The sequence below is a fragment of the Protopterus annectens genome, chromosome 2.part2 (genome assembly GCF_019279795.1).
Source record: "Protopterus annectens isolate FY-2018-M chromosome 2.part2, PAN1.0, whole genome shotgun sequence".
Lineage (NCBI taxonomy): Eukaryota > Metazoa > Chordata > Ceratodontiformes > Protopteridae > Protopterus > Protopterus annectens.
The window spans coordinates 537,890,009-537,914,437 of record NC_056730.1 but is presented as its reverse complement, the minus strand read 5'-3'; positions in this window follow the sequence as shown (position 1 = coordinate 537,914,437).

Sequence of the window (24,429 nt, the reverse complement as noted above, 5' to 3'; positions counted from 1 at the left end):
CATAACATTGGTTTCTATTTCTTTAACTTCTCCATTACTAATCTCCTTTTATACTTTTCCTCTTTGTCTTCTTATTTTTTTGTATTGTAAAGTTTTCCATAGCTAGATTCATTTGCCTGTATTTCTCTTTGAATATCTTTGGTGCTGCTCTTTTTGTATTGGTTAGTTTTGCTTTCTCCTTTGCATAAATATTACACCATATTAAATCTCTTTTCCTTTCCACTGTCTATATTTCTTCTTCAGATGTCTCCTGATCTTATTGTTTCTCCTTACTTTGGGGACTCGTTCCATCATGTTGTGATGTAACCTGTGTTATACCTTCTACACCACATTCTTCACTTCACAGGCAGTCCATAACTTCAACTTGTATTTTTTAACTTCTACTTTATTAATCTTTTCTACATTCCCTCTTTGTGATATTATTTTCTTTATTGTGAATTTTTCTATATATGTATGCCTTTGCCTGTATTTCCCTTTGACTATCTTTGGGGCTACTTTCTTTATATTGATTAATTTGACTTTCTCCTTTGCATAAATATTGCACCATATCAAATCTCTCTTTATTTCCTGTGTTCATATTTATTTTTTATACTTTTCAAAAATCTCTAGGTTTTGTTGTTTATATTTTCACACTTCCTCAGATGTTTCTTTTTCCAAACAGATCAAAGTTTCTTGATCTATATAATGTTTTTCACAAATATGTTGTATTAACGAACATAAATTTTTATTTGAAGCTTTCAACAGTTTTTCTTGTGGAAGTATTTTTCTTTCCTCTGATTTCTCTCTTAAAGTTTTTGAATATCTTCTGTCTGGAAATTCTGGGCTTCTTGCATAGTAGTAATAATACATAATTGCTTTCTTGTCCTCAGTAGTCCACTCTATCATCTTTATGGCTCTTCTTTGGCCTATCAGTTTTTGAGATTTTTGTGGACTGCTACTTCCTTCAACAACATGGGGGCCATCCTCCTCATGGGTGTGGCCTGGCCAAATTGTAGGAATGTTTCCGTATTTTGAGGATTCTACACTGTCATATTTTCCAGCAAAGGCACCAGTGTGCCTACCAGTATTGGGCACTTTTTTATCCTGGGTCTTGTGCACCCAGCTTTTTTTTAATGTTTAACCTACTTCTGTCCATGATATATGCTATATAAATATGTGTGTGTGTGTGTGTGTGTGTGTGTGTGTGTGTGTGTGTGTGTGTGTGTGTGGAGATATACATATATATATATATATATATATATATATATATATATATATTGTATATGGTGTTAGTCTTCCTCCACTTGCTGGAAGGTTAGTACATTGCAGAGGGCACACTCCTGTCCTGGTGGCTAAATATAGCACCTCCCAACCAGTAAGTGCTGATTAAAGACTTACACTGTAGTGCACTAGGTAGTTGTCAGCCCAAATGACTAGTTCCACCAGATTTTCACCCTTCCACATCAACCTTACTATATATACCAACTCCAAGACTGCACTACAGTGGAGAAAAAGGGTTTGAAACACTTCTGTGTGTGAGATAGGGAAGTGTTGGATAAGTAGTTACTTACCCTGTCGATGAAATGAAAGTTCACTGAGTGAACTTTCAATGCTTATTGCTTGATGTTCAACCATTCTATGATTAGCCCATTCATTGGCCAACAATAGACTACTTTGAGATGTGCGCATTAAAATGAGCTTTGTTTCTTCTAGCGTACTACTTATCTCCCTAACTTTCAGGGAAATTCCTTTTTTGTCATCTCCTGATTGCTGCTGCAGTGGCGGTCTCTTCACCTGATTGCTGTGGCAGTGGTGGGCTTATCACCTGATTGCTGCTGCAGTGGCGGGCTCATCACCTGATTGCTGCTGCAGTGACAGGCTCATCACCTTATTGCTGCTGCAGTGGCAGGCTCATCACCTGATTGCTGCTGTAATGGTGGGCTCATCACCTGATTGCTGCTGCAGTGATGGGCTAATCACCTGATTGCTGCTGCAATGGTGGGCTACTCACCTAATTGCTGCTGCAGTGGCAGGCTCATCATCTGATTGCTGCTGCAGTGGTGGGCTCATCACCTGATTGCTGCTGCAGTGGCGGGCCTACCTCCCTACCTCTTGAACATCATCTTTACACATTTCTTCTCCCACTGCCCCTAACTAAACTGGCATTTTCATTTTACAGCCATTGTCATAGCTACAACACCTTCACAGAATCAATTACTATTACTCCTTTGAGTTGCTATTTTAATCCTATAAAAGAAAATTCTAATTAACCACATGAAACAGTGCAAGCAGGAAAGACACAATCTCAGAAACAGGCTCTGAGACTTCCTGTCATATTGCAGGGTTTTGCTATCACTCGAAATAAGTTGATAATATACCTCATTAATTATCAAAAATACTTCAGAAGAAAAGTGGATACAGAATATACTGATAATATAGGCTAGCCGCATGGCAGCGTGTGAACCTTGGCTCTAGAAGACTGTCATTGTGGCAGTGACACCCTAACCCCATGTGCAAAAATGGGGAAAGGGGTTGTGATGGATGGATGTATAGGTGGAATGACCTTAACAGTGTCAGCGTGGCGGGAGTCTAAATATAATCAGCCATGCTGAATTTTGTCCAGTAAAGTTGCTAATGTGAATACATTTTGTACCCCCTCTTTCTCTTGCAAATTCTAGGGATCCTTTTGATGTAACTACCAGAACAAGAGTCCAAGACGCCATCGTAATTCTGTTTCCATGGATGCTTTTATTCTTTCCACGAGTCACTCAGTATACTTACATCTAGCACAGACAGATATTAGTAGCGAGCAAATATGAGGCTATAATTACTTTCTGCACACTGACTATGAAGTAACCTTTTGGAACAGTTTTGCTCACGATATTAATGTGCTTATAGGTTCAGCCTCATATGTTGTAACCCTGTGTTGATCTATTCTGCTTCCCTTATAATCTATCAAGATTAGCTTTGAAGACAATGACTGTCTGCTGGTTCTGCGAGAATGCAATATCTGGCATTTTTTCTAATATTGATATTTATTTACACTATTAGGTGTCACCTTCCTAGGGATGTAGTCAAAATATATGCTTTCAAGTAGAATCAGATCATTCATTGTCTTATAGATTGGGCAGAGGTGATTCCTTAGTAACCTATAAGAAACAGAATACACTGACAATTCTTGAAGCCTTTATGTATATTGCAAGCTTTCCAGCTTCATGATTTTTCTGATTAAGAATTATTGTACCCTATTAGGTTCTTTCATTTGGCATGTTCAAAGGCTACAAAGTGCAATGCTGTATTCAGTAATGGCTCGGATCAGTGAAGTAGCTAGGAACATAAGAACATACTAGATAAGAGATCATGAGGACCTTAAGGTGACTAGCCATACAAATCTTTAAGGAGACAAACCTAACAGTTCTTACTAACATTTTCAAGCACTTACTAGTGCTCATCTCCCAAACTGTGCAGGGCTGCACATGACAATCCTGTTGTAAATGTGTGTTTACCCATCCAGTCATCGAGTAGTCTTAAAGGTAGCCAATGTAGTAGTGGAAACTTATGCCATAGAGCAGAAATACATTGAGTTAGGAACTTATACCTCCAGCAAGTCTTGTTTATGTGTTGCTCTAGATTAAGGTCCTTAGTGCGGATGTTTGTAGAGACACTTTTTTCATAGGTTCATAGGTTCATGGAAGGTTACTAGGCTAATGGCCCTACAGCCCTTACAAGCCCAGTCATATTTTTCCTGAGATGTCCCAATTGTTGGTGGTTAGGTGAGTGAAGTTCACAGAGGTAAAGTTCTATGATAGTTAATACTGACTTCTTCTGTCCAGGAGGGACATGGGCACCACCTCAGAAAATTGGAGGTTAGATAGGATTGGATCAGCACAGTGTCATAGCACTTAAAACTTAGTACTGTTGCCTCACAACAAAGGCTCTTTGGTTCAATTCTTGGCTGGGGTGCCTTCTCTTGGGAGTCTGCATGTCCTCCTTGCGTTTGCATGGGTTTTCTATGGGTGCTTCTGCTTCTTCCCACATTCCAAAGACATGCAATAGATGATTTGGGCACATTAAGTGGAATGGAAGAGCAACCATGGCAGGGCTAGCCACCTGGCAGTATGAACACTTGCTGTAGATAATGTCACTGTTGATGTGATAGCCTGACTGTATATGCAAAAATGGGAACAAGGGGTTGTAGATATATGGACGAAATAGAACTGGGTCTTTCATGGCTCAAAAAGTGGGATACAGGTCACTTCTCAGCAGCCTGTAGGTTACTGAGTATAAGGAGAGTTGGGATAATGTACAGCGGTAGTTGAAGGATTTAAGAGCTTTAATTTTCTTGATTAGAAATCTTTGGAGCCTTTACAGCTGAGTGATATCCTTGGATTTGTACATACCAAAGGGACAGTGCATTCAATGATGGGTCTGATAAGGGAAGACTACAGTGGTAGATGACTTCTTTGGATATTGAAAATATTTCCTTGGAAATTAACTGGGTGAGATTGAAGGATTTCCTGACTATGGAGAAAACTCTTATGACTATATCTGTCTGGTGAATAGCACCATTTATAACATATGACTTGAAAGCATCTGTTCTGCCAATCACTACTATACTGTGCTTGTTAATTAGTTCCAGACTGTTTTTGACACATCATGTATGTGAATGTTCTAGCCCTTGCTGGAACTGTTTTGTATCATTGGATGAGCAGATAACAGTATCCGGTTTGCAGTCATAAAAACACTAGGTCAACCACACTTCTGGGATATTGGCATGGTTGTCTGCTACGTAAATTCCAAACAGAAGACGGCCTAAAAGTTATACCTGTGGCACCCTGCTAATCACAATTTTACACTCAGAGAGGGAATCAGCAACTTTCACAGCATGTCATCTCTTAGATAGCCAGTTTGCTATCCAGGGACAATGTATTGGGTTGACATTAAGTTTGCCTATTTTTTTAATAATGTCAGCATGGGGGAAATGTCACTAGCATTAGTCAGATTGGGATAAGCAGTGCTCATAGAAGGATAAGTGTCCACAGTGCTAGTAACCTTGTCAAAGAAGCTTACTAGTTTCAGGACAGAGGATCTGCCCTTCACAAAACTAAATTGATTGGGTTCCAGATCCATTAAGTTGCCTGTGTTTGCATAAATGAGTTCTGCTATGATACATTCCATGGCATTGCATGTAAGGCTGGTGAGGCTGATGGGTCTATAATTACCTGAGTGTGTAGATGAGTCATCCATGAGTAGGAGAGTCACAATGGCTGTTCTCCAGGCAACAAGAACAAATCCTATAAGTAGGTTGAAAACAAATCCTATAAGTAGGTTGAAGCTAGATAGTTTACGTAGAGGCTTAGATAGTTCACACTTTGGCACTGATGAGAATGCAGCCTAGTATGTTGTCCAGTCCTATGAAAGTATTATTTTTAGCCTCTGTTAGGGATTCTAAGACTTGATCTAAAGTGATTTCAGGGTAAAAACCAAAATGGAACCAAGGGAACGCTAAAACAGCACAAATCCAAGGCAAGCAGGACAATATATTTGATATATATTTAATAAATCCAATGAAGTGCAGTAAAAGCAAGTACACAGTAAAACACACCAAGTATTCAGTTAAGCATGCCTTCACCTAGTGCAATACCATGCTTCTTCAGAACAAAGAGGCAACTCGATTACTTCCCTTAAAAATTTAACGCAACCATTGAGATCCATGAATCAATTAAAATAGGCAATTCAAATAAAATACATTCATTAACCCTATGTAACCCGCTCCTATTCCATAGGAAAATATAGGAAAAATTTGCCAACTCATAAAAGTATTGTAATCTCATACATAAATTGCACATAATTAGCTTAAAATATTATAAATATCATAAATATAAATATAAAAATACAATCCTAAAAATAAGTATGCAAAACAAAACATGTACAATTGTTAATAATTCATACTCTATTAAATGCATAAAATTATTCAAGGATTACAAAACAATAGTTACAAACTTCATAGCAACAATACAATAATGTAAACGAACCCTATAGTACCTTCATAATTTAGCAGCCCTAAGTTTTAGTACACTGCTGATGCTAATACAATCATTGAGTCCAGGAGTTCTGCCCGCATCCAACTTCAACTGCCAGAACAATTCCCTGTATTCTAACCTGGACTCGCAACTCCCACCTTGGGGTTTAACTAAAACCTGTTCCAACACAAAAAATTTAATTTTCATATCCTTACAGGACAAGGAATGCCTAAAAAAAACATTTGATTAATTTCCTTTGGATACCTCATATAAGTGCTCATAGACCCTTCTCCTTAGCGGTCTCTCAGTTTTACCGATGTAAAAACGTTGGCAGATTTCAGAAATCCCAATATATACCACCCCTTTAATTCCACAGTTGTGGTACCTAGAACCCTTAATCCTAAGTCCCCTAGATGGAATAAATATCTCAATCTTGTCAAGAATAAACCAACATTGTTGACAAGCTCCACATTTGTGGATACCACGCCTTAGATCACCACCTGCCTGTGTGATAAAGTCCTTCTTTTCAAAGTAGTCCTTTACGTTAGTAGCTCTCCTTCTAACAAAGGTGGGGTGGTTTGGGAGATATAAACTAGTGTCCTCATTGACCATTAAAATGGGCCAATATTTCTTTATAGTGTCTTCCACCTATGTTGATGTAATAGAAAAGGTGTGAATAAAAGCTTCCCTATGTTTGTGCTCCACAATATTTGATCTCTCGATCCCTCTAATACCAGAACCTAACAAAGGAAAAAAAATTGCCCCTATTCACAATTATCTCTAGCTAAGCTGTCAATCATTTGTTTGGGGTATCCTCTTTCCAGGAATAGTGAAGTCAGAGTCATAACCTCCTCTAGGAATTCTGGGTTTACACTAGTCATTCTTGAGGCCCTAAACATTTGACCCTTCACTATACTTTTCTTTTGATAGTAAGGGCATCCGCTGTGGTTAGTTTGGGGGTCAGAATAGGTGATATTAATATAAGAGCTCAGTGCATTGTTGGCCATCCTTCCTTAGTTTCTGACATATCTGAAGAAAGTAACACTCAAACATCTGATAGAAAGATGTGTAGCTTATTTTGGAATATGTAGCAAGTTTATGTTCATGCTCTGCTCTACACTTTCTAATAATGGTTTTAAGTTGCCTGCAGGCATGTGCTGGTGTAGTCCTGAGGTAGGGAGATGGGGATTTATTACAACTTGTCATTCTTTTCCTTATTTTCTTTTACCGTTTATTAATACGAGTTCCACCAGAGAGATTTACTCCTGAATTTATCATTATGCTTAAGGCAGATGACACTGATGTTTCGATGCAACTGATGAGGTGCTAGTAAAAGTCAGTGATGAATGCTGTAATCATCTCAGCTGGGTACATTTACATGGGAATTTTGCATAGGTTTTGTACAAGTTGAAGTAGGTTTGCCTTGAAGAAATCCCTAAAGATGGTCTCCCTTTAGTGGTTGGGTAGTATCACTAGGCTTGACAGACAAGATAACTGATTTGTAGTTAATGGATAGGGAAATGTGAGATGGATACAGGCAAGGGCTAGGTTGGTAAGGACCAGGTCAAGAATATTAGAACCTCTTATGAGTAGTTTTAGAATTTGCTCCAGTGTATTGTTATTAACATATATGACCATGTGTGTTTTAGAGGTGTAAGTGAAATCAATGCTTGGGTAATTGAAGTCCTCTAGCAAGAAGGTATTTGGTTTTATATTTAATTCCTCAATTGAATTGAGCTAATTTCTGTGATGTTTGGATGATACTGATGGGGATCTGTATCCAGCAGGTCTATATTAGATATATGAAAGTTCATCTTAGCGAACGCTCACATGAGTGAAAATTGCAGAACTCGAAACCGCAATTGTGAGATCGCAGTACCGTGAAGATGGGAATATTTGCCCTTTCCTCACCGTAGTGTGATCTTGGAGTTGGAATATATATTTATGGGGGGGGGGTGCAGCCCCGCACAATTGCAGTTTCGAGTTCCTGGATTTTCGCTCATGTGAGCGTTCGCTAAGATGAACTTTTGTTTATCTAATATAGACCTGTAGCAAGCAATGAAGTAACAGTCGGATTTTTTAAAGGTGGTTTGGATCAGTAGTAACTTTAAGTTAGAGTTGTGGGTAATTTACTTTGAAATAATGGTACTTCTAAGAAGTATAGATATTTCCCTGCAGTTATCCAAGGGTCTAAAGGCATGATGGGTCCTAAACCATGTACTAGACACAGTGCTGTCATTGCAGTGAAACCATGTCTTAGTAACTGCACAAATATGAGCATGTTTGAGTTGCAAGAAGGCCTCACATTCTGGCATCTTTCTATTTAGTCACCAAGCATTGAGTAGTGCCACCTTGATGTTGTCCAAATATGAGTTTGAGTTTTCTATGTAGGAATGTCCAGTAAGGGGACTTTGCTTAAAACGCATTAAGGGCAGCAAAGGCTTTAGCCAGTATGTTGAAGCACAGACATAACAGGTGTGAGCAACCCTTGATGAAACAGGAAGTGACATCTACCACATCATCCAAGGCTGATGCATACTGATCTCCGTAGAATGACACTAACTACTTAGCCAGTTGTTAAAACCAATTGTTTTCTCTTTGTATCCAGGGATCATTCGTGGTGAAGGCAAGATACTACTCAAGACCAGTGTCTTTCTTGCCTCTAACACATGCCCAATAAATTCTATTATATCTCCACATATACCTCTAGGTGGAGTGCCTTAAGTTACCATAGAACACCATTAGGCTGCATTCCCATTTGTCTGGCTTAAGGGACCTTAGGATCATTGTACCATCACAGATCTAGGTGCTGGACAAGCAGCTTACAGTCACCCTGTTACTGTCCAGTCTGATGCGTGTGAAGTCTGTATACTTAACTTTAACATCACCTATGACTAAAACATTTCCTCTTTGTGAAAGCAGACTTAGTGGGCCTTATGGGCTTAGGCCTGCTCCCCTGCTGATTCTTGGGTGAGCTCTGTGAATGTACAGCATGTTTGAATGAAGAAGGAATAGGATTTGTCTTCTCTTCTGGTGGCTGGGATATTTTACAGTGAGTTCTAGGAGGTTTTGGTAAATTTTTCTCTCTCCCACTAATGCATACACACACACACACACACACACACACACACACACACACACACACACACACACACACACACACACACACACACACACGCACACACACACAAACACACGTACAAAAGTTTGGGAGAGTGAAGTGTCTAACTGCTTTTAAAACCATTGGTTAATCAGGACACTACACTTCTGCCCACTGTCTGTGCAGTAATGATAAGTACGTTACAGCTTTCAGTGCTGTAAAATCCTCCATGCTACCACACATCTGTATTCTCTAACGCATGATAAATCAGACAGCTAAACAAAGAATTATGATTGGATTTCTATTATCATAATTATCTAGTTATGTATTCCTGGCATAGTTGTCAAGATTCACCTCTTGAGCTTCAATTTGCTTTAATTTCAGTTTCTACTCTCAAAATGTATTTCTTGATATCCATAGCTCAAACACATAACATGTTTGTTATGATAAGAGAACCCCATTCATATGTTTCTATACTGTTTACCCAGGTTAGGTATGTAATTGTACTATGCACTATATGGGAAACATAATGTTCCCTGGTAACAGTGTCAAATCTATTAACATGTCAGCCATTGTTGTTCCCCTAAACACTGTGGTCCTAAAGATGAAGCAGGTATCAAGGTATAAATAATGGATCCAACATGTGAAAAGTTAGGATTGAGAGGCTACTGGTCAGTACTTATCTCCTGAAGGAGGGAGTGAAGTTCTCCACCAAATGAATGGCATCTCAGGGACTCCAGTTGTCCATCCTAGGTGCACAGATTGTTGGATGAGCACATTGTTGTGCCATCATCAGTTTACATCTTTTTGTAGGCTTAATATGTGAAATTAGACAGAAAGCAGGGCTAGGGGCAAATATGAAAACATCTTTGCTTGCTATGGATGATGGCTACCTAGTTCTTATCACTTGTCTCCCATTACCCCAGCAATAAGTGTTTCCAAATAAAAAATCTATTTCCCCCCAAGAAAAGCGGGGCTCTCCCAGAGGGTGAAAGTAATGTATTAGAGGGTTAAATTGTCAAGCAATGGGAAAAAGGCATGTTCAAATGGATGGAAATATTTTTCTCCAAGTGTTTTGACAAGATCAGGAGGATACATTCAGTTATTCATGTACCATTATTCTTAGGGCTTTACTATCATTTTGTTGAAAGGCACACTATTTTTGAGTCGTTTCATCATCTCAAATGGCTGAAAATGTGAATGCCATTTTTACCATATGTTGAATATGGTAAAAATGATGTTTGACATTCAAACCAGTTTGAATTGAATTTTGCTTTAAAATCACTGTTAAACTGAACGATGATTTTGCAAGAACCACTCACTTCCATGTTTTCACTTTTATGCTTTCAAAAGGTTGTGGTTCACTGTCTTTACCTGTCACCAATGTGATTACTCAATTTTGAAATATGTATAAGTGTCATTCAACAAAATGATAGCAAACCATTCTCAGGTTTGTGGTTTGTAAAGTATATTACTACTTTTTTCATAAATGTGGGAATATTCCATTTCAGGAGATTGAATAAAGATGTGAAATACTGCATGATGATGAAGGGAAGCCATTTTGAGGAAACAGGCCCTCAGCTCCTGATGCTCTTTACTCCATTAGATCTTGTAGTAGACTTTTTGTGTGTGTATGTTTGTGTGTGTGTGTGTGTGTGTGTGTGTGTGTGTGTGTGTGTGTGTGTGTGTGTGTGTGTGTGTGTGTGTGTGTTTTCACTGTTCTAAAGTAGCAGAATTTGCTCAGTGGTTAAAGTGAAGTAAAGTAATGCCTCTGGAAGTGAAGATAATGAAGTTAAAGTGAATCTGTGGCTAATAGCTGTGCCATCTGATGATGGTTAATATCAGTCTCCCTTCAGATTAGTAGTTGTGTCTTTTCCTTTTTTAGTTATATCAGAACCATTTACTTTTTTATTTTGGAATTACTGAAAAGGGTGGGTTATAGGACTGGCACATAGGTTTCATAGTTTCATAGTATTTTTTGTTGCAAAGGTCATTTATCCTATTAAATGTGGAGACTCTTGGACAACATGGACATATTTCCTACTTAGCATATACATATCCAGTTTAACTTTAAAGGTATCCATGTTTTTTGATTTCCTAATCCCTAAATGTCATTTATTCTAATATGTAGGTAAAGTTAGTCAAACCAATTTAATTCCTGAACTGTATATCTAAAGTGGCTCTCATGGCTAAACACAGTTTCCTCCTCAAAAACCTCTAGAGTATGCTATGAAAATTCAGTTGATTTATTATTTCTGAATATGAACAATCAGCTATACCATTCCTCTTTTATTTGTATCTTCTCAGAATTTATTCTAACATAGGATAATAGGATCATAGGATCACAGGAGATTACTAGGCTAGCGACCCGGAGGTTAGTTTAAGCCTAGCCATTTCATCCCAATGTAATACCATAGAAATGCTAGTCAATACCCAAGATTACAAACACAAACCACAAGTAGTAAACTGATAAAAATAAAATCCATGGCTTGCCAGAGAGCACACAGCTTAATTCACATAACAGACTAAGCACTTTCACCCATAATCCTGTTGGGCTTCATCAGAGGCTGATGAAGCCCAACAGGATTATGGGTGAAATACCCAAGATTGCATTTAGCGATGACTGCCCATTTCCAGGAGGGTTGTGGGCTCTATCCCTGGTAAGAATTTACAGTGCCCCATCCAGTCATCCAAGTTCCTCTTGAACAGTGTTATAGAGGTGCTCTGTTTCACATGAATTGGTAGCCTGTTCCAAAGACGAAGCAGTCATTGGGAGATAAATGTAGATATCAGCAAGGTTCAAGTAACAAAAACTAAATAACATTCCATTGGTTGGTTGTTATAATGGTTAAGGTGCTTACTTTACAAGCCTATGGTGCAGGGTTTGATTCTCACATGGGGTAATTGGATATGCTCCCAAGGACAGCTTGACTAGTAATCTATATTATTGGTTGTACAACTGATATATGCAATGTCCTTTCTAAATCCAAGTATCTGAATTCCACTTCTGTTATTATTAACCCAGTTTGTTGCATGATACTTGATATTATCTCCATAACATGTTATTTCATAGTCAAATTGGATCTAGTATCTCACCAAGATCTTTAATATAATGAATGACTTCAAGCACTGGATTAATATATTCATATGCAAAGTCCAGATTTACTTTAGCCAAACTGTACCAAGTAAAGAGGGGGAGATGATGGCACTTACCTCCAAACTATGAAACTTGGAGTTAAGACTGTTTAATAAGGGGTGGAACTAGCAATGTCCCCTAAACAGATGTAAAGGACTTCATCTTAGAGGATATGGTCACTAAAAAAAATATTTTTCATGCTTTTCCAACATGTTGGCTCACAAAACTGAAGTTCACAGATAGGAAAAGATTACACTAGATTAATTTTCATATTATTGGGAAAGGAATGTTGTTCTGAAAAGATGGCATATTTTGTATCCATTTAATGTGGCTGGAATATCAGCCTTTGTTAACATATCTTTCATGAAGACCATACTGTATAGTTTTCCTGTGAGTAGCATTCTCCAGGAAAATCAAGCGATGTTATCAGAGTATCCACTTTGCTTTTGAATATGGATAATATACTTTCTAAACTTCTTTCAACATTTGCATAGATTAGTATATCAAATACAGTGTAAATATTACCCTACAGCAATAACCTAAGTTTGCGATATGACATGATGCATCTTATGTGACATCAATGTTCAACCAATGAGGGAAAACTCAAAGTGCTAAATTCTTGAATTTGAATGGAATTGCTACATCTGCTTTGGTCTGCAATTCCCAACACTTTTCTTATCTAATTTTTTTTTTACTATAGTGATCTTCAGCTATTTAAGAATGTAGTTTTCATTTAGAGCTTGTTTTATCAAGATGGTATGTGGGACAACACATGCAAGCAGTGTGTTCACTAGTGGCTGATAACCAAGATACTTGGTCACTTGCTTTAAAACTACATGCAAAGGGAAACATAAATTGCCACAATCAGGCTGGATGATTCCTTGAGAGTTAAAAATACAATAGCTGGATTTATGTCAGTTGAAACTGTTACCAGTTCTACTACTTCATCTCTCAGTGAAGCTAATTACCTGATTGCCACAGTGACCAGCAGCAGCTGAGCAAGGATCTGGAATTCAAATGTGTTAGGTGTATCATTACCCTTAATCCATGCCCCCGAGTACTGTCAGGTTAGACATCAGTTTAAGATGGTAACTTCTGCTGCCTCCATAAAGCAGGACATCAGCTAAGTATACATATACTTAGCTGATGTCCTGCTTTATGGAGGACATCAGCTAAGTATAGATATGTATGCCCTCTTCTGTATGCAGGTATGCTTATATGTACTGACCGTTTTTACCACTATCATTAGTGCATTCAGTGCACTAGATTGGTTTCTTCATTTGCACAGCCAGAACTTTCACACATATTTTGCTTCAGTATTATGTGCATGTATGGCATGTTAGGAAACTGTTTTGTAATCATGAAACAACATGAGACAAAACCTGATTTGTTATTAAAAACTAAACAATGAATTGCTAGAGGATATCATTGCTGATTCATTTGTTATTAAGCAATACATAGCTTTATGTGTGCTGGCAGGTTTCACATGCAAAGGCATTTTTACCATCATGAACTTAATGATGACAAAGCAAAGTCTATTTTAAGACATCACCATAACAAACCTTGTTTTTTTTTTCACTCTGCCCCCTCTGTGCCTGAGTACTGCCCCTTTTGTTGCTTCTAAACCGTATCATAAATGAAAAACAAATGAGACAGTGGTGACATCAGCATAATATTTTGGCATCACCATTAATTGCACAATACCCTTTTGAAATATTCAACTCAATTATTTTCACAGGTTTCATCAGCATTAGTTCACTTCTGCACAACAGTGTGATTACTTACTGTCTGTCCTTGTTTTTCCATCTATTTGGAAATAATGTGGGTGTGCCAATTAGGTTCACAGGTTCATAGGTGTTTACTAGGCTAATGACCGCAAGGGTCTTTTTAAGCCTAGGCATGCCTCCTAAATCTCTGACAACTTCTGATACCCTTGATAAGTGTAAGCATGGGCCTGGGAGACGAACCATTTACAAATTACCTCTGTCCATTAGAGACATAGGTGCCAAACCAGGGATGAATTTCTGGTTTTCCATCCAATTGTCTAAGTTGCACTTGAATCGGGTTAGGGAGGAACTCTGCTTCACATGGATGGGGAGCCTGTTCCATAGACATGGTGGTCTCTGGGATGCATACCTATCCCTCCAGCAGGTCCTATTTATATCACAGGTAAGGTTTACATCTTTAGGATGGGTAATTCTGGTGCTGTTTGTTTTGTGGATATGCAGGAGGTCCATCAGAGTGGAGTCTGACAATAATCTGCATGCCAGGCATGGATCTCCCCTTAAAAGCCTGTAGGAGACAGAATACAGGGATAGGGCCTTGAGGCAGTCTGCATAGGACATATTACTTACACCCTGTATTCTTTTAATGAAGAACCTCTGTGGATGTTCCAGCTCTTGGATTTGCCTGGTTAGGTACATACCAAAGGAGGCATTGTACTCAATGATAGGTCTGATGAATGCCAAATACAGTGGAGCAATGATGTCCTTGGACTTAGATGTCATACCTTTGTTTATAATTTGTGCAACATAGAATGATTTCCTCACCACTGTAGACACGTGATGATCAAAGGCTAGATTACTATCTATGTGTGTCCCTAACTACCTGACTACTAATTCAGCTCTGAGGGGTGTGTTGTCAATATGATAGCTACCAGGGATGGATGACTTTCCAAAGGATACTATTATGCATTTCTTGGCATTTAGTTTTAGTCCATGGCTCTGGCACCAGTTGTTGCTGCAACTGAATTTATCAGCCAGGAGGTTTGCTGTATCTTCTGGCTCAGTATAGGTTGCTCCATTTGCAATCAGCTCTGCACCCAATTGTGCATTGCCTTTGAGGGTGCAGACATAGCTAAAGAATGCTTTGTGGTTGTCCTTGGCCTAGGAGACATACTTACCTCAAATATGCCTTTGGTAGACTTTATTTGTCCTCTGAGTTGTTTGTTTAGTTTGATGAGAGTACTTTTATCCTGCTGGGTGCTGCACCTCCTAATTTTTTCATGATTTTCTTCCTCCTGTTATACAGCCAATTGATTTTGTAAATCTACCAGGGTGGCTTGTATTTTGAGTTAGTTCTGTACTTCTTCCTGGTGGGTACAGCTGCCTCTATGCAGCTATTAACATGCTTGTACAGGGTTTATGTGAACAGTTTTGCACAGGCTTACTTACTAGTCATGCTTGTCAGATGTAAATCAGAGCGTTTGGAATGGCAAAGTAAAGCATGAACATTTAAAATGCAACATTTTACAAGACATAAACTCCTGTTTGCAAAGACAAATAATACAAAGGTGAATTATCAAGTACACTGAATCAATGCAATTTGTTCTGTGCAAAGACTTCAGTTAGCACATTGAAATGTTCTTTGAGCTATTGCTTGGCAGCATTAAAGCATACAGTCAGTGTAGGGGTCAGCTATTTCACAACTTAGGAACTGCACAGTAATAAAGCTTATATAATTGAGTTTGGTTTTATAGGGATATTTAAAAATGTAAAATTATGAATGCTGATCTGTTCAACCAACTATACCTCATACAACTTTTCTACTTTATAACAGTAAGGATAGTAGACTTAATTCCTGAAATGTCTATACATATGATCACCAAAAGAAAAGTAATTTCTACAACTGGAAGTCTGACAAGTTGTTTATATAGGAGGAAACTCCAATGAACTTTCTAATTTCCGGCCTATAGCCCTTCTATCTCCACTATCTAAAATTATGGAACGCTGCATACACCATCAACTCTTACATCATCTCTTGCAAAATAACTTACTCGCAGACTCTCAGCATGGTTTTAGGCCCCACCACAGTACTTCTACTGCCCTCCTCTCCTTCACAGACGTGATCAACAAAAATCGCAATAAAAACCTTTTCTCCTCTGCTCTATTCCTGGACCTCTCTAAAGCCTTCGATATGGTCAACCATCAACTTCTCCTAGATACTTTAAAATCCCTCTCACTTGATTCACTAGCACTACAGTGGTTTGACTCTTACTTGACAAACAGAAAACAAGCAGTCCTCTGGGACAACCATCTATCCTCTCAGCTCCCAGTTACTATCGGAGTCCCACAAGGATCCATCTTAGGTCCCCTCCTTTTCTCAATATTCATAAATAACCTGCCCACCTCTCTCCCGACATCCACTTGCATACAGTATGCTGATGATTCAACTCTCATCTGCTCTGCTCCATCTCCTGAAGAACTACACTCTTCCACCCAAAAGGTCTTTACGACAGCAGAAAAATGGTTCCAACAGATCTGTCTCCTCCTCAATCCCAAAAAACCAAATTACTACTTTTCACCCCTACCCTTAAATCCACCCCAATCTCATTTTCCATTGTGTCCTGTAATGGCACTATCATTAAACCTGACTATTCCACCAAACTACTAGGCGTTACTATTGACAATCAGCTAAGCTTTGACAACCACATTGATCTAACCATCAAGACTGTAAATAAGAAAATAGGTGCCCTCTACAGAATTAAGCCCTTTCTTAATGCTACCACCCGAGTGTCTCTTGCCCAAACTCACCTCATCTCCACACTATTGTATGCCTCTCCATCCTTTATCAACATTTCTAAAGCCAACCTTTATAAACTTAACACAGCCTACCATAGTATTGCCAGGTTTGCCACTGGATCCCCTTTTCGTACTCATCATTGTCTCAATCTAAAAAAACTTCACTGGCTAGAACTTCAGAACCTAATACTCCAGCGTCAATTAGTCATCACTTTTAACATTCTGCACTACACATCCAATACACCCATACTTAATAACCTAATCACCCCATATAAAAACCTTACCTCACTTCGCTCAGCCAACAAGCTTCTAGTAACTACTCTTAAATCCCACAATAAAGCAGGTGACTCCTTATTTGCAAATACTGTTGGATCATATTGGAATAAACTTCCCGTAGAACTGACCACCCTAAGCTCATCTAACCTTTTCAAAAAACAATTAAGACACCATTTCCAAACACACTGGCTTTGCCCATGCTCTAATCCTGACTGAGCTCAACATAGAATGCATCTCTTTCCAGTTCCCTCCTCTTCACTCTTAATGATTATCCTTTACTTCTGATTTATCCCTCTTCTGACCTACCTGCATATTTATTCTTGCTTCTTTTCGTTTTCACTTCCTATTTCTTCCTTGTTCTTGCTGTATCACTACATCTTGTCATTTTTTCCTTACTTACATACATTCAGATCACTTCAATGCTAATCTCTTTCCTAATACTAGTACCCTGCCATAACTTGTACTATTCTAAATTGTAATTAGTGAATTTGTTACTGACTCTCCATATGTCACAATTTTTTTTTTTTTTTTTTACTCGATCCTCTTCATTCCGTGACAGTCTCACCCTAACTATTAAGTCATTGCAAGACTGCCTCTCCAATGTTTAACTCTTGTTCAACCACCTCTGAATTTTTTTTTCTACATAATAACTGTTCCTAATCTGCTTACTTGTTTTCTACATTAGGTTTATTTGCTGTTTGCTTTTGCATTTGTGTCTGATTGTTGAATTTATTGATTGTTTGAATTTTTTTTTTTTGAGTGTTTTTCACTGTTAGCTACTAGTATGTTAATGGAGCTTTTCTCCTCGGGCCTCTGCTGAAAATGGACATGCATCCAGCCAGACTAGCCCGGTTAACAAATGTAAAATAAAATAAAATAAAATAAAAAATAGAAAACAGTAAAACTGGTTATAGAAGCTCTGTAAACAAACTATTTGACAATGCAGCTAAACTTCTCACACAGACTTGCTACGTGTTTAAGCAATGTGGTAAATACTATGTAATTAATTAGAAATCTGTGATAGCAATAATAGTCAATACATTACTACAAATGACTAAAGCATAAAAAATGATAAAATAAACATCCAAATGACTGTATGCCTTTGTGACAGCTGAGATAATACCCCTCAATATCTTAACACAATAAATCTGGACAAAGGACACATTTTGAATATTGCTCTTATAAACTTAGAAAGTTGCTAGAATAGCAGTATTTCAATTAGTGTGCATTATCTGGAGGATGAAGTCTAAAACTCAAAATTATGTTATTATTTAGTGACTTCAATCCTCAGTGGTTTGCCAGAAAACCACAAATTTTATGTGGAACAGATTAAAAATAGGAGGCAAAAATCTAGACAGTTGAGAAGTATAACTGAAATATTAGGTACAGAGAAAGGCAACTTAAGATACTTTGAAATATTCATAAATCCTTTGAAACACTAGGGTACTATAACACCTTGATATTTTCAAAGGGACAGCATGAGTCCCTGTCCTGCCTAGTCTATCAGAATAGTGTAGCCTGGCTCTGAATTAGAAGACTGTGGGGTGTATCTTCTCTGAGAGGACACAAGGTTATGTTTCTGAAACAAAATATAGTTGCCTATATGTGTCTCCCTTCCTCTTTATTCAGATGCATGCTTAATAATCAAAAACAACAACAGGAAATGCACTGGATATATACCTAAAAGAATGCTATATTGGCTTTCCATATCATAGTAAGATCTTTGATAAAAGTGAAATAAATCCTCGAGTCATGCTGAACTTAAGTATGACTGTGAGGCAGTCTAAAGGTTGCACTTTTGAGACAGAGCCAAAAAGATTCAATCACAACACAGGAAGAAAACAGGCAGGTAATACAACTGGACAAGTCAAAGTATGAACACCTGATGAAAAGAAATGTGTTATCAACAGAGCCAAAGGTTTTTATCAAATCAACAAAAAATGGCAGTCATCATAAAACTTTCATCTGTTCTGTGAGATATACTTATGTCAGTAGAAAAGCATAGCTGGTTGAAGTGTTGCAGTATTTTGAATAACATGCTGTAGACAAGGTAAAACACATCATTCGCGATTCACATATTTAGCTAAGTCAATTCAGTCAACTCAGATACCATTCCCAATGCAGTTAGGTAGAATTGAATGATAATTGTCTATGATATACAACAGGCATAACTGTTATGGATTAGTACATTAGATTTAATTGTTGCCTGTATTAACTGAAAAAAAAATTGTCAGCATTAATAACAATGTCATGTAATTATGGGGGTAAGAAATTTTCCCATTGCCCTCAAGGTTGCATAATACTGGAAATATTAGAGATCCATGGCATGGGGAGGTGCAGGTTTTTTAATTGTTGATAAAGTTGATGTACATTGTTAACATTTTTTTTTCCTGTTTTGCTGTAATTCCTTTCATGGAATTACTGTGAACCTTAACTGGGTCTGCAAGCTTTAATGCCCATGTACAACAAATTATTGCACTTAGAAATGGTAGCAGTAAAGTGTTCCAGTTATAAAACATTTTGTAGATACAGCTATGAAAAAAACATACATGTAGATTTACTAAAGCTAGGCAGATCATAGCTGATGTGAAGCTATTCAGGAAAAAAAGGATGCTTGAACCGAAAAAGCACTGTTAGAAAAGGAAATGGGTTAACAGGACAGTTCTCATTTGTGACTGTGTTATAGTAAGCAAACTGAATTAATGCTATGATCTCAGAGTATTAAAGCATTTATGAGTAAAATATATACCCAAGCAGAGCTCCACATGGTCCTGCAGAGGGGTCCTGGCAACAGAGAACTGAAAGAAGCCACCACTTTCCAGATTTAAGTATGTTTTGGCTTTTTTTATCTGCATTATCCTCTCTGGCTTTCATTTAACTAGCTAAAACTGTTTTTGTGTCTATCTGCTGATTTCTAAATATCTGCACTTAAAAGTAGCTTTTTGGTTGACTCTGGTCGATTAATACTGTTTTTTTGTTAATTTAACTGCTGAGGCTGCTCACTAAAGTGTGCTAGCCTGTGTAAATCGATTTTACTGTTTGTTTAATTGCATCTCTGTGTGCTTTCTTGAAAAAACAAAAAACAAAAAACAAAATACTCCTTGTTTTTCCACCTTTGCTCGACTAGTCTAGACCAGTATACAGGCTTTGCTGTATTCTGGGCTGTGTGTAGTTCCTGTGTTGGCCATTGCCTTACTTGGATAGAAGGAAGTTTCTGAGCTCACCAGTGGGAGTGGGGAGCCTTGAGCAGCCTATCTGTCCCTGGGGGAAGTGACCTCAGCACTTGAGCTGTAAATTATTGGTTGCTTTGGACCATTTCTAGCTCTTTTCAAGTTCCCTGTATAAAAATCCGCCTCAGGGCGTTTTTTCTGGCTATATACCCAAGCAGAGCTCCACGTGGTCCTGCAGAGGGGTCCTGGCAACAGAGAACTGAAAGAAGCGACCACTTTCCAGATTTAAGTATTTTTTGGCTTTTTTATCTGCATTGTCCTCTCTGGCTTTCATTTAACTAGCTAAAACTGTTTTTGTGTCTATCTGCTGATTTCTAAAGTATCTGCACTTAAAAGTAGCTTTTTGGTCGACTCTGGTCGATTATTATTGTTTTTTTGTTAATTTAACTGCTGAGGCTGCTCACTAAAGTGTGCTAGCCTGTGTAAATCGATTTTACTGTTTGTTTAATTGCATCTCTGTGTGCTTTCTTGAAAAAACAAAAAAAAAATACTCCTTGTTTTCCCGCCTTTGCTCGACTAGTCTAGACCAGTATACAGGCTTTGCTGTATTCTGGGCTGTGTGTAGTTCCTGTGTTGACCATTGCCTAACTTGGATAGAAGGAAGTTTCTGAGCTCACCAGTGGGAGTGGGGAGCCTTGAGCAGCCTATCTGTCCCTGGGGAAAGTGACCTCAGCACTTGAGCTGTAAATTATTGGTTGCTTTGGACCATTTCTAGCTCTTTTCAAGTTCCCTGTATAAAAAATCCGCCTGGGCATTTTTGTGCGGTTGGGCGCATAGCGCAGCAGCGGTTATACAGGTTTAAAGTATTTCTGGCTCCGCCAAGTCTACTCTTCAAATTTTCCCTTGGAAAGCTCTACTCAGTCTATTTAGCTGTATATATTAGCACTTGTTTTCGGGACTTCTATTCTTAGCAAGCACTCTTATACTAAAGTAAGCACTCTTATACTAAAGTAAGCACTACAGCCATCCACTACCCCCGTGAATACCCACTTCCTTTAAAGACACAGCACTCCTTTTAATATTCTAGCATGTCAAGTGGTAGACCACTAGCATCCTCTCTTGTCCAGCTGGTTAATCTGGGAATCTTAAGACAATGTTACAATTGTCTCATGTACACAGACAACCCTCTCCTCCTTCCTACTAACACAAATACTTATGAGAGATGCAACTATATAGCCAGACTGGAGGCTGAACTCTCTCAACTCAGGACTGGCAAGACCAGACAGGAGGAGAAGGCACCCACACCCGAAGCAAAACCAGTCACACATAAAACCATCACTACTACAAACCAAACACATAAGAACACAAAGACATACTCAGAGGCTCTTATAAAAAACTTACCAAAACAACAGAGACCTCCAAAGCAGACACCCAGAAATACACCCTCACAAAACATAACACCTACAACACATACCTCAAGCAACAGGTGTGTCACACAATCACAGCCCCTAAGGCAAAACACTATGCCAGAGACATTAGTAATAGGTGACTCTATAGTCAGACACACCGATGTCCCACTTACCAGGCTGAATAAGGAGAGGGTAACAGTGAGCTGCCTATCGGGAGCTAGGATCCGCCACATTACACACGCACTCAGGTCATTCCAAAGCAAGTACAAGTATGATGCAGTCATTGTCCATGCTAGTGTGAATGACCTGAGATGTACCTCCCTGGACTACATGAAAAGAGACATTGAGGAGCTCTCCGATTATGTAGCCCAGACTGGTATGACCCTGACCCTGAGCAGCATCCTGCCTTCACCAAGAATGATGCCTCAGTACAAAGACAAAATGATCAGTTTTAACAATTGGCTTAATCACTGGTGTCATTCTAGGGGGATCCAATGTCTGTCAGCCTGGGATGACATACTGGACAAGCCGCGTTGCTTCACAAGGGACGGCTTGCACCTGTCACCACTGGGCTTCCGGATACTGGCCAAGGCTCTTGCCACCCCCATAGTGCCTTTTTTAGGCAATGCTCAAAAGACAAATCAACCTCCGTAATAAACAAAAATGGAAAAACATTAAGGGTAATGCTGCTCAACGCCAGAAGTCTAAATCTCAAGATGCAGGCACTCGAAGCACTTCTCAGTATGGAGAACATCGATGCCTGTGCAGTAACTGAAACCTGGTTCAAGGCTCCTGAGAGCACTCCAGCACTACCAGGCTATACCTCATATCATGCTTTTCGGCCTCAAGTTCCAGGCCGAACCACAAAGGGAGAGGGAGTGTCCATTTTCATAAAGGACACCTACACCTCTCGATTGGTGGCTACCCAAGAAGCATCAGAAACCATACAAGTTTTACTCACCATAGGCAAAACTGCCATACAACTGGTCGCATGTTATAGAACACCCTCCCAATCCCAGGAATCCCATCAAGCATTCCTGAAGACACTGGAGGATATGAATGTCACACCAAACACCATCATATTGGGTGACTTCAACTACCCCAACATAGACTGGGCCCACTATTCTAGCCCTAACACCCTAGCCCTAAGATTCTTAGAATTCATTAACTCAAATGCTATGGAGCAACTGGTCTCTTCTCCTATGAGGGGAGATAATATACTTGACCTGGTTATCACAAACATGGGGCCCAAATGCTCCGCACCGGATGTAAACCCCTCACTAGTAAGATCTGACCATAAATTGATCACGTTGGATGTACATATCCCACCCCCACCCCCAGAACAAAAGACTACAGTGAAAAACTTTTCAAAAGCTGACTTTACGCTCCTTAAGTCAGAAATGGTATCCTTTAAGCCTACTGGGTTAATGGAAACCACTTCCCAAAATGTTGAATCCTACATAAAAGCCTTCTACGGACATCTCCAAGAATGCATGGATCAAGCAATCCCAACTAAAACCAAAACCCTCTCCACCAAGGGAAGACGCCCGGTTTGGTGGACCCTGGCTATAAACAAACTGTACAACAAAAGAAGGAAGCTACTGCAGGACGAAGCCAAATCCCACAAGGAAAAGGCTTCCCTGATCAGCACAAGTAAAAAACTACGTTCTCTCATAAAAACATCTAAAGCCAACTTTGAGAGAAAGATTGCCAAGGATACCAAGGACAATCACAAGGCCTTCTTCAATTATGTCAGAACCTTGGGAGGAAATTCTCAGATATGCTCTGAGTTGGTACACAACGACAAAAAATTCACTGACCCCACCGACATTGCCAATATTCTGACAGATAGGTTCAGTGCAAATTTCTCCCCTCCCTCACCCCCGAAAGGTGAAATAATTATCCCTGCTGAATGTAACCTACCTGTCATCTCAGACGTACAGGTAAAATCAGCACTCAACAAAGCAAAAAACACAGCATCTATGGGACCCGATGGTATCCCCGGTTGCGTGTTACGTGAACTTCAAGATGAACTAAACCCGCACCTAAAAATGCTATTCAATCTTAGCCTCACTACAGGATATGTACGGGAACACTGGTGCACAGCAACAGTGGTCCCACTCCACAAAGGGGGAAATTCCACTGACCGTGGTAACTACCGACTCATAAGTCTGACCAGCCTGGTCTGCAAGGCTATGGAAAGAATCATCATGGAACTCATAAATGGCGACATTGGGGATCTGCAGACCCTTGATCCCACCCAGTTTGGTTTTGTAAAAGGCAGATCCTGCCTCTTAAACCTGGTTGACTTCTTCGAGTCAGTCACTTGTGCCATCGACGAGGGCAAGGCTGTCCACACTGCCTACTTGGACTTGGCTAAAGCCTTTGACACAATACCACACTCTGGCATCATAGACAAGCTCAGCAGCCTAAATGTAAATCCATATGTCACAAGATGGGTAGCAAACTGGCTAAAAAACAGAACCCATAAGGTCAAAATTGCTGGAGCCATGTCAGACTCAAAACCAGTCACGAGTGGTGTCCCACAGGGCTCAGTCCTGGGACCGCTCTTATTCAGCATTTACTTCTCAGATGTGAAAGCAAATATGGGAGGATTATGGCTGACAAAGTTTGCAGATGACTGCAAACTGGGTGCCATAGTCAATTCACCTGCTGACACACACATCCTACAGAAAGGTCTCACTGAAACGGACAACTGGTGCCGGAATCATGGCCTCAAACTTAACGCCAAAAAATGTATAGTCATCCCCTTTGGGAAAAACAAAGTACCCACAAATTATCACATAGACAATAAC